The sequence below is a fragment of the Schistosoma haematobium genome, chromosome 5 (genome assembly GCF_000699445.3).
Source record: "Schistosoma haematobium chromosome 5, whole genome shotgun sequence".
Taxonomy (NCBI): domain Eukaryota; kingdom Metazoa; phylum Platyhelminthes; class Trematoda; order Strigeidida; family Schistosomatidae; genus Schistosoma; species Schistosoma haematobium.
In genome coordinates, this window is record NC_067200.1 from 19,517,020 (window position 1) to 19,527,066 (window position 10,047).

The window sequence follows — 10,047 nt, forward strand, 5'->3', positions numbered from 1 at the left end:
TGTGTTCGAATCTCGCGAGACGAAATCGTGCATACGTACTGCTGAGGAGTTCCATAATGGGACGAAACAACCGTCCAGTACTTCCAGGTTTTCTATGTTGGTCTAGCTTCAATCGACTCATGATCTCAACTATTGAAAAATTTCAATAAGACAAATTTAATATCATAATTGACGTGAAGAAATTTCGCTTACAAATATAGATGAAGTTGATAGTCACATAGTTTGAATCAGTTATCAACCTGATAAATTTAAACTAATGACCATTCTATAATTTAGAATATTTATATCAAAGTTGTCCATCTGATTTTTAAGTTAACTGAAGTACATAATTCACTTGGTATTATTTGGCTTGTATCTTCCCATTTAGGTTTAAGACTGTAATTGATCAATCTGTTATCGACATATGTGCATACTGTGCGTATGCCTCGATATTACCTTAATTCACAAGCTATTTGTAAGCAATGATGTATAGTGGCTAGCAGTGGAATCCAGGACGCGCGTTTCGTCCTATTTGGGACACGTCAGCTGAGATGCAGGTACATCCAACTGACGAGTCCCAAATAGGACGAAACGCGCGTCCTGGATTCCACTGCTGACCACTAACCATTATTGCTTACAAAAAATGAAATACATAATCATAGAAATTATCGAAGTACAAATCGTTTGATCAGTTATTAATTGTATAGTTAATGAGTAATTAGGAATGAATTTCGTGTTTAAAATCAGTAGATTTTAGTAATCAGTAACCGTTCATTTCGAACGCCATTGTGTTACAGTAGATGAGTGAATAACGCGATAGTGTTTGAAGCGAACGGTACTGGGATCGAGTCCTGGAGTGAACACAACTCTGAGATGCAGATACATCCAGTTGATGAGTCCTAAACAGGACGAAACTCGACCCTTAGATTCCACTGCTCACCACAATCTATCTTTGCTTATAATGTTTGTAAATTGAGGCTATATTGAGGTAGTCTGCACAAGATGCACATATCCCGATAAGAGACTGATTAATTCCAGTCCTAAATAACAATGAGAAGTCACAAAGAAACAATACCAAGTGAATTAAGTTTGAGAAGAGTTTGGGAAACAAAACATATTAATTTGTAATCTCAACATGCAACAAATAACTCGTCTCTCATTGTAGATATTCATTCTAAGTAGATTATAATTAAGTCATAAGCATTTTGATGAAACTTTGGGTAATATCTCACAGTAGAATTCAAATTGCACGTCTTGTCTTATATGTAACTGATCAGCTGAATATGCATTGAAGTTCATATAGTGACTCGTGCTCAGTGTTATTCTTCTTGTATGTACAAAGTATTATTAAGAGTTGTTCTAAGTTCCAGACAGTTACATTTTGACTTTGTTAATTATCAATACCCTATTCATCACATATCTTTAGCTTATAATTGTGTATCTATAAATAGTAAGTTGCCCATTATCAAATTGAGTTAATACGCTTACCTTTTACGGTCAGACTCTTGATTTTGTTTATCTAACTTTCTGTTTAGGATCAACGACTATATAATAGATACCTATGCAAAATTCATTCTTGTATTTAGCTTATTTTGTTCTTTCATGTGAACTAAGTTGATCAGAATATACGAGTGTTAGTAGTACGTATATTTTGTTGACATTGTAGTGACCTACTTTTACTAAGAGAACGCGATTGATTTAATGAAAACAATCATTATTATAACTAATTGTACCACTGATTGTTTTACTGTGCTCGTTTGTTTAATTGTGCTAAAGACAGCCATATTACTACTCCATTATCCTTCGATTGATTTTGACCTTGTACGAATTCAGTTACACTCAGTAACCATACTTGTACTCCTTTGGCACGATCTCGGTATTCTTTCGATACCACGAGATCACCAACAAATGCATTTCGACTACAGCCATCAACTGCCTTCTGATATTTGGCTTACGGGGGATGTTGTCGGTTAACTGGCACGTAGTCTACTTGTCGTGGTGTTCATAGTCAACCGCGACTCGACACCACCCTACAACATCATTATTTGATCGAATTAAAGTCAGATCAATGAATCATTTTCTATTTACTTTTACAAAGGGAATGAGTCTTCTTTCATCTGTGTTTAAATGTTTTCCCTTAAGGCTCAAAAAGAAAGAAGAGGACGATCATAGAACACATGACGACAAGAAATCGAGACAGACATTAGAAGAATGAATAACAACTGGATAGAACTAGAAAGGAAGGCTTAGGACAGAGTGAGTTGGAGAATGTTGGTCGGCGGCCTATGCTTCATTTTGAGGTAACACGCGTAAGCGAGTAAGAAGGTAAGTCAAATCTTCTTATTTTTTAATGCTAAAGACAAGTCAAAAGCTATATGAACTCATTACTTAAGTAGATAACAAGTTAAACATTTAAGACGAAACACAATAGATTCGAGTCCTTGAATGAAAATCAACAGGTATCTAAGTAAATCCAAACCGATAAATTTCATAAAGAATAAGAAACACGATCTGGATCATGTAATTATTGTTTAGGCGAAACTATAATTCATGGACGATCTTGAACGAATCTCGGAGGACTTTGAAGAAGATTAACCTATCAGAAAACAGTCAGTATAAAGTAAAAATATATGATACAAAATCAAAGAATTAAAGTGGATACATTTCTTGTACGTGGTTCAAAAACTTGTCAAGGTTAGAAAGCGGTTCATAGGTTCTAAAATCATAGTATATACAATAGAGGATATCATCCATGTGACTCCATCATAGTTGGCCTCTGGAACCATGATAAGGTCGCAAAAACTATTTCAGACTCGACCATATAGCTTCAATATTGTTAGTGGGTACTCCGGTTTGTTTGATCCACAAAATGCCACTTATGGATAACAACAAGATTCATATTAACAAGTTCATGCAACCACACTCTCCAATCATCCTAATATATTGTAGTACCTGTCTACAATCAGTGTTACTGGTACTTTTATTATCCGGTTCGCAATTTGACTTAGTCTCAATCTGGATCGAGCGAATAAACTCTATTCTATCAGACTTCTTCCTTCAAAACATATCACATCGAAAGACAACATCATCACGTTAGTTTGTACAAGGTCCACAAGTCATTTAATTACCACAATCACAAATAAAGGAAATTCTTAGTAATCCGATTGGTTGTTGTCGCTGAATAATCATATTTTATTTCTTCTAAAATCCACTATGAACCGATTGTACATGAATATTAAGTCTTGAAGTTGGCGCCATGACCTTGAAATCCTTCAAAAACCCTTCTGATTGGCTTATTCATAAATTTCTAATCTCAACTTGATCTTAAATCATTTTTGAAAATACCTATTCTAGAAAATATTCCAATATGGTTTATGTGAGTGAGTGTTTCCCTTTGAAAAAGAAGAAACTAACAGAAGAAGAAAACTGTCTAGTTTATCATACTTTATTGTTATAAACTACAATGTAGAATTTTTTTTATTTTTTCATTCCAATTACTCATACAAACATACAATCAGTGTCACTCTCAATTAGCAATCAACCAGTCATTAGAAAATGTAGTGAATTTTTTTTTGTTTTTTTGCGTTTCGATTCTCTATAACAACTATCTTATCATTTTTAGCATGATTTATGTAGGTATTTAGTTCCGTTGTACTGTAACTGTTTTTCCAAATGTATCGAATCTTAATAAGACAAATCACTTATCATATGATTTGTAATTATACATTGCACACTACACAATTTCATCGATTTACATTATGCACAGAAAAACACAACATCACCATTACCGTCATTATTATCATTATTAGATTCATTTGTATGATTATAATTGTGATTGCGCTAGTGAATTCATTATTTGAGATAGTTTTGTTTAAATTGGATTATACTTTCTTTTTTTCCTTTCTTTAGCAAACAAATTCAATAGGATTAATCTGATGTTTCTCCTTGTTGTCATTTTGTTTGTTCATTTCGAAGGGATCAATGGAGGTGGAAGTAAGTTATTCTGTATCATGTAACTATTCATGATTATTATTACATATGAAATCATAATTGAAATATATTTTAACAATGTAAATTGAATGTAATGTATGTGTAAGCAATTGATACACCGGAAGAGTAGTTGTAGTTGAGATCATGATTCGATTGAAACTAGACTACCATGGAAAACCTGAAAGCACTGGACGGCTGTTTTATCCTAGTATGAGACTCCTCAGCAGTGCGCATCCAAGATCCGGTCTCATGTGATTCAAACACAAGACCTATCGGTCTCGCGTGTGAACGCTTAACCTTGAAGTGGCCCGTTTGATCTGACTCCAAGATTGTATAAATGTTTGCTGTCACCTATTCTCGTATATAATCGTCGACTTAATCGCGTTATCCAATAACGGAATTAAATAAGTCGAATAACGAGAATTGATTTGTGAATACATATATCTGTATATGAAGTGAATGAAACAGAGCCAAGCAAAACGACGCACAGGGAGGATGGCTGGGAAGCCAACTCCATTCTAGTCGAGCGTTACTCAATATTTATAGTCAGACAAAATTAAGCTACAGACATGTGATCAATAGGATAAGAAGGGCACACACATATACGCTCATATAAAAACAGTCAAGACTGACAAGCGAATAAATGACAAGGTCAAAATATGGCTCAAGTAAAATGAATAGAATGGAATGTCCGAAAGCTAAAATAAGGTATATGGGCTTGGCATAATAACTGACACTACAACCTCTTGATCATTGAGCTGGACGGTATCCAATGTTTTTACTGTCTAACTTCAACTAATCCAAGAAGTTGAGCAACACACACACTATTGTTTTCTGATACGAATAGAAAGGGGATTTGTAAAGCCCTGAATACAAACCAATGGTGCATATGGGCTCCAGGATCCTCAGGAATTGTTTGGAGTATGAACTATTTATTGGTGACCGGCTACAATGGGAGTGCATCTCCTGACATTGCTCCACTGCCTTGTGGGTCAGACCTTTAGGTCAAAGGCTCTGTGGGTGGCCTCCTAATAAAACCACCCCTTTCATTTTGGACACCCGGTTAGTATCCCAGCCCTCACAAAAATCAAATGAGATTTGTTTGGCACATATGCATCTGATGCCTCCTTGTACCAATATTTATGTGTTTAAAAAAATAAAATAAATATAAAGGGTAGTTGTAGAGATTATTGACTTTAGATTGATATTATGAAAATATCAATGTTTGATCAACATTGAAAACCTGGATGCATTGTACCGCCGTTTCATTCTAGTAATATAGGACTCCTCTAACAGTACACGTCCACGGTTCAGCACACAGGATCCGAACCCAAGACCTTTGGTCTCGTACGTAAATTCTGAATCTCTAGACCACTGAGCCATTATTGTTTAATGTGACACCAGCGAGCTATAAACTAAAATGTTTAGTTGACTATCTATCCCTAACTTTCGAGAAGAACATGTCAAATGACTGTGTGAAATTGCATCACGTTGATATTGCTTGTATGAAAAGTAACCATTATGATATTTTGTGAAATATTAGTGGAAAGAATATAATCTATGGACGAACCAATCAACTTTAGGAAAACAGGTCTAGGATATTGGCGCGAAATTCACTCACCCATTTGGCCAAATACTGTCTTAGGATTTTACCTGATGTCAATTCGCGATGAAAACTATAGATCTAATGACTAAAACTAACCGTCAACTACGAATCATAATCCTTATTCTTCAAACTGATTTATAACCATCATTTTGCCCTAGTAAATAGGTATACACTCTCAAAGTCATTTAGGCGTCGCTCAAAGGTCGTCCATAAATTATAGTCTTACCATCTGTTACACTTCCGTATATTATTTTGTTTCGGAATTTTAATACTAACAGTCTTCAAAGATTGGATCATTGAGTTTTCTTTCAAAGTTACCACCGTTTGTCTTTGTACACACCATTTAAACGATTACCGGCGGATTGGAAAATGCTGACATGTCAAAATTGTGTTGTCATGTAATAAGTAGCAAATAATTTAAAATAGTTTAGTATAATTTATTATCAATAGTTGAAACCATGAGTCGATTGAACGTAGACCATCATTGAAAGCCTGGAAGCACTAGACGGCCGTTGCGTCCTATCGTAGGACTTTTCAGCAATGCACATCCACGATCCCGCGAAAGACTGATAGGTCCTGAGAATGATGAAATATCACTAATTGGTTGAGATTTGTAACGTAGACCTGTGAAGGCTGATTTAATGTTGAAATTCTAACTTTTATCAATGAAATGTAAAGATAAGATTTATTCAGAGCACAAATGGATGCTACTGAAATTCCTTTTCATCGACTGTAAGATCATTCATCAAGTGGAATGTATTTTACGTACAGTAACTTGAAGTGAAGCGGTCTTGACTCTTATTTTATACTTTACATGATACGGACATTGATATTTACTTTTAATTTATTTGTATTTACAGAAGCGCCAAGTAAGTCAACTTCCATGTGTCTGTATATCATCACCATCCAATTTTGGATAGTGCTTAAATCTTAATATGTACCTCCTAAGCAATACAAATTCACAACTTTTTAATGGGGCCCTTCCCTTTGATATCAATTAGACCGCATGGTGTTGTCGATGGGCTCACCATTTCAGTGGCACGGGATCTGACTCCAGTAACATCGTTTCTGATTACTATTGAGATATACATATCGTCAATCCTCGTATATTATCATCGAATTAACTCGCATTAGTCAATAACGGAATTAAATAAGTCAAATAAGAGAATGGATTATTGAATGTGCATATTTCATGCACTCATTGATTTAGACAAGCTGTCGAGGAATGAAGCGAAGAGAAGAGGGCGAAGCGAAATGACGCGCGGTGGAGAGTGCATGTGAGCCAACTCCATTTAACCGAGCGTTACTCAATATCTACGGTCAAACAAAAATAAATTACTGACATGTGATGAATGCGATCAGAAGAGCACACACATATGCGCTCGTATAAAAACAGTCAAGATTGATAAGCGATTAATTAACAACGTCAAAATGTGACTCAAATAGAATGAATAGATTGGCCTATCCAGAAGCTAGGATAAGGTAATATTGGCTTAACATATCAACTGACACTACAACATTAAGATATCATGACGAACAAATGACCACTGAAACCATTGGATTAGACAGTAACGGAAAACATTTCCAAAATACAATCAATTCGCTACTTACCTGGACATTTATGCCGAATGTCTACGTAAACTTCAAATTCATCTAGGTGATTTCTAAATAAAACATCAAGAACTTATCTTAAATTCGGTCGTAGACGAGGTAAATGTTGTAGTTGAGATGAAAGTGCTTTACGAATATGATAATAATCTGTTAGTAGAACCTATCATCAACTGGTGTTTATACATTGCTGGGGGTTAAACTATCACTCATCCAAGTGAAATGGTTATCGAGGAGATACGTAGAATAAATTCTCACAACGGAATGAGTAGTGTCATATTGTTGGGTTGAAGAACGCTGGTCGGCGGCCTATGTTCCATTGGGAGTAACAGGCCTAAGTAACTAAGGAAGTAATTATTCAGTTATTATTAAGGAATCATTATACAAGCACATTGAAAAGAAATCCTGAATAAAGATACAAACACATAGACATGTTTAAGAGTAATACACTTGCCAATAAAGACAATTATCATTACAGTTTTAACAATAATACAAATTGCATAATTAATCATTAAGTGATGTGTACTACTTATATACATAAATATGAGTAGTATGCAGTAGAAAACAAAAATTGAATGTTCACCAAAGGAAAATTAAATTAATGAGAAATAGAAAGAAAACACAAATCAATCGGATAAACAACAGGATTGAAAGTATCATGAACTATGTAAAAGACAATTGAGAGAAGATGGATAGATGACGATGATGATGATGATCTATGATTTTCATCCTTAACAAACTCACAGTGCGATTGTCCGCACAACAATTCATCTGTGATCAATATATAGTGAATCATAATTATGTAATAAGTGAAGATAATGACAGTACAGATTTCGATGAGACAATAATACATGGACGAGCCTATCAGATTCGTTTGAGAAATTTCAAGGTCCCAGCGCCAACTTCAATACTTAATGCTAATGTACGATCAGTTCATAGGGGATTTCGTACAAAACGTAATAATTGAGCGGCTATAACAAATAAAACGGTGGGACTATAATTTGTGAACGAACCAATCAGGTATAAGATGATAGATCTCGGATTTTGGCTCGAAAGCCTTTCATCCATTTGGTTAAATAGATTTTTGGCATTATAGCTTATGTCAGTTCGTGATGAAAACCCCATATATATAATTCCTAACTAAGGCAAATTATGACAATTATTGCGAACTGGATAATAAAAGCACCAGTAACACTGGTTGCAGTCAGGTACTACAATGTATACGGATGTTTGGAGAGCGTACAGACTCCTACATAGGCTTCGTTATGTGCATCGTGTTGTTATCCATAAGTAGCATTTTATGCACTCAACAACCGGAGTGCACCTAAACAATATTGAAGCTATGTGGTCGAGGCTGAGTTTTTGAGACTTTATCGTGGCTCCAGAGGCCGACTATTCTGTAGCCGTATGGATGATTTTCTTTGCTGCATGCTTTACGGTTTTACAACTTCGGAACGTCTTTCTTACCTTGACAAGTTTTTGAACCACATATAAGAAGTGTATCCACTTTATTTCCTTGGTTTTGTATAACATCTTTTTACTCTATACTGACTGTTTACTGATTGGCTAATCTTTCTCAAAGTCACACAAGATTCGTTCAAAGGTCGTCCATAAATTAGAGTCCCACCGTTAAACTCTTCTAGAAATATGGAATATTACGTAATCAATTGATTAATTAATAGTTCAATCAGAGTTTGATACATAATCGATCAATTCTGTAGTTATCCTTGTACAGTATATAGATGGAGTAAAACGTTTTACAGCCTTTTCCTGGTTTCGTAAGATCTTATCGAGGAAATGATGTATGATCTCGTTGCTATGGTAACAAAGCTTGTAGCCAAGATTCTCCATTTTCTTTGTTTGTTATATGTTGGAATAAATTCGTCTTTAATAATATATAGATATCTATGATGTCTGCTGTAGGTATTGTCTAATAGTAGTATGGGCACCAACAGAACTTCCAAACATTTTCTGATATTAGTCTATATACTTTGTATGTCTATATTCCAAAACTAAGTCTTAAAACATTAATCAATATGTCCAATCATAATTGTTATATTGTAGTGCTCATTAGTATACCTAGAGGTAAGTACATAATCATCATTTTGTTTAGAACAAAATCATTCACTTTACACCCTACATTAACATTCATATATGTGTATCTTTATATGTTACAATAGCGCTTACAAGAATTATGTTTTAAACTCTTACTATATGAAAACAAATACAATAAATTGTTGAAATGTATGTGGAATCATTTATGTAACTAGGAAGCATTATCAATGCAGAAAGAGGATCTAATACAGACATAAAGGTAACGATTGGCAAAGGATAAGTCGCATTCATACAACTGAAGAATATATGGAATTCAATATGAACGTCAACACTCTTCTACTATTGATGTTTAGAACTATAATTGATCAGTATTGAGTTCGAGTCCCAATGGGAACATCAAATTTGGAATGTAAGTCCATCCAGCTGACGAGTCCCATATAAGACGAAACGCGTTTCACACTTCTATCAGATAATAGAATTTTAAATTCCCATCGAAAATCTATCATAGATGAATTCAATGCAATGGAATGAAAACAAACTTTTTGTATATTCCACTAATTAGTGCGAAAGGAATAGTATTTGATATGAATTTTTTATCATTACTTCGATGGTTAAAAAGAGAGTAATCCTGAATCTTCTAAATGAAGAAGAAGAAGACAGTTCTACTGTAAGGAGCTGAAACTTGGAGAACTACAACAACCACCATCAAGAAGGTACAAGTATTTATAAATAGCTGCCTATGCAAGATACTCAACATCCATTGGCCGGATACCATCAGCAATAGCCTTCTGTGGGAGACAACAAACCAG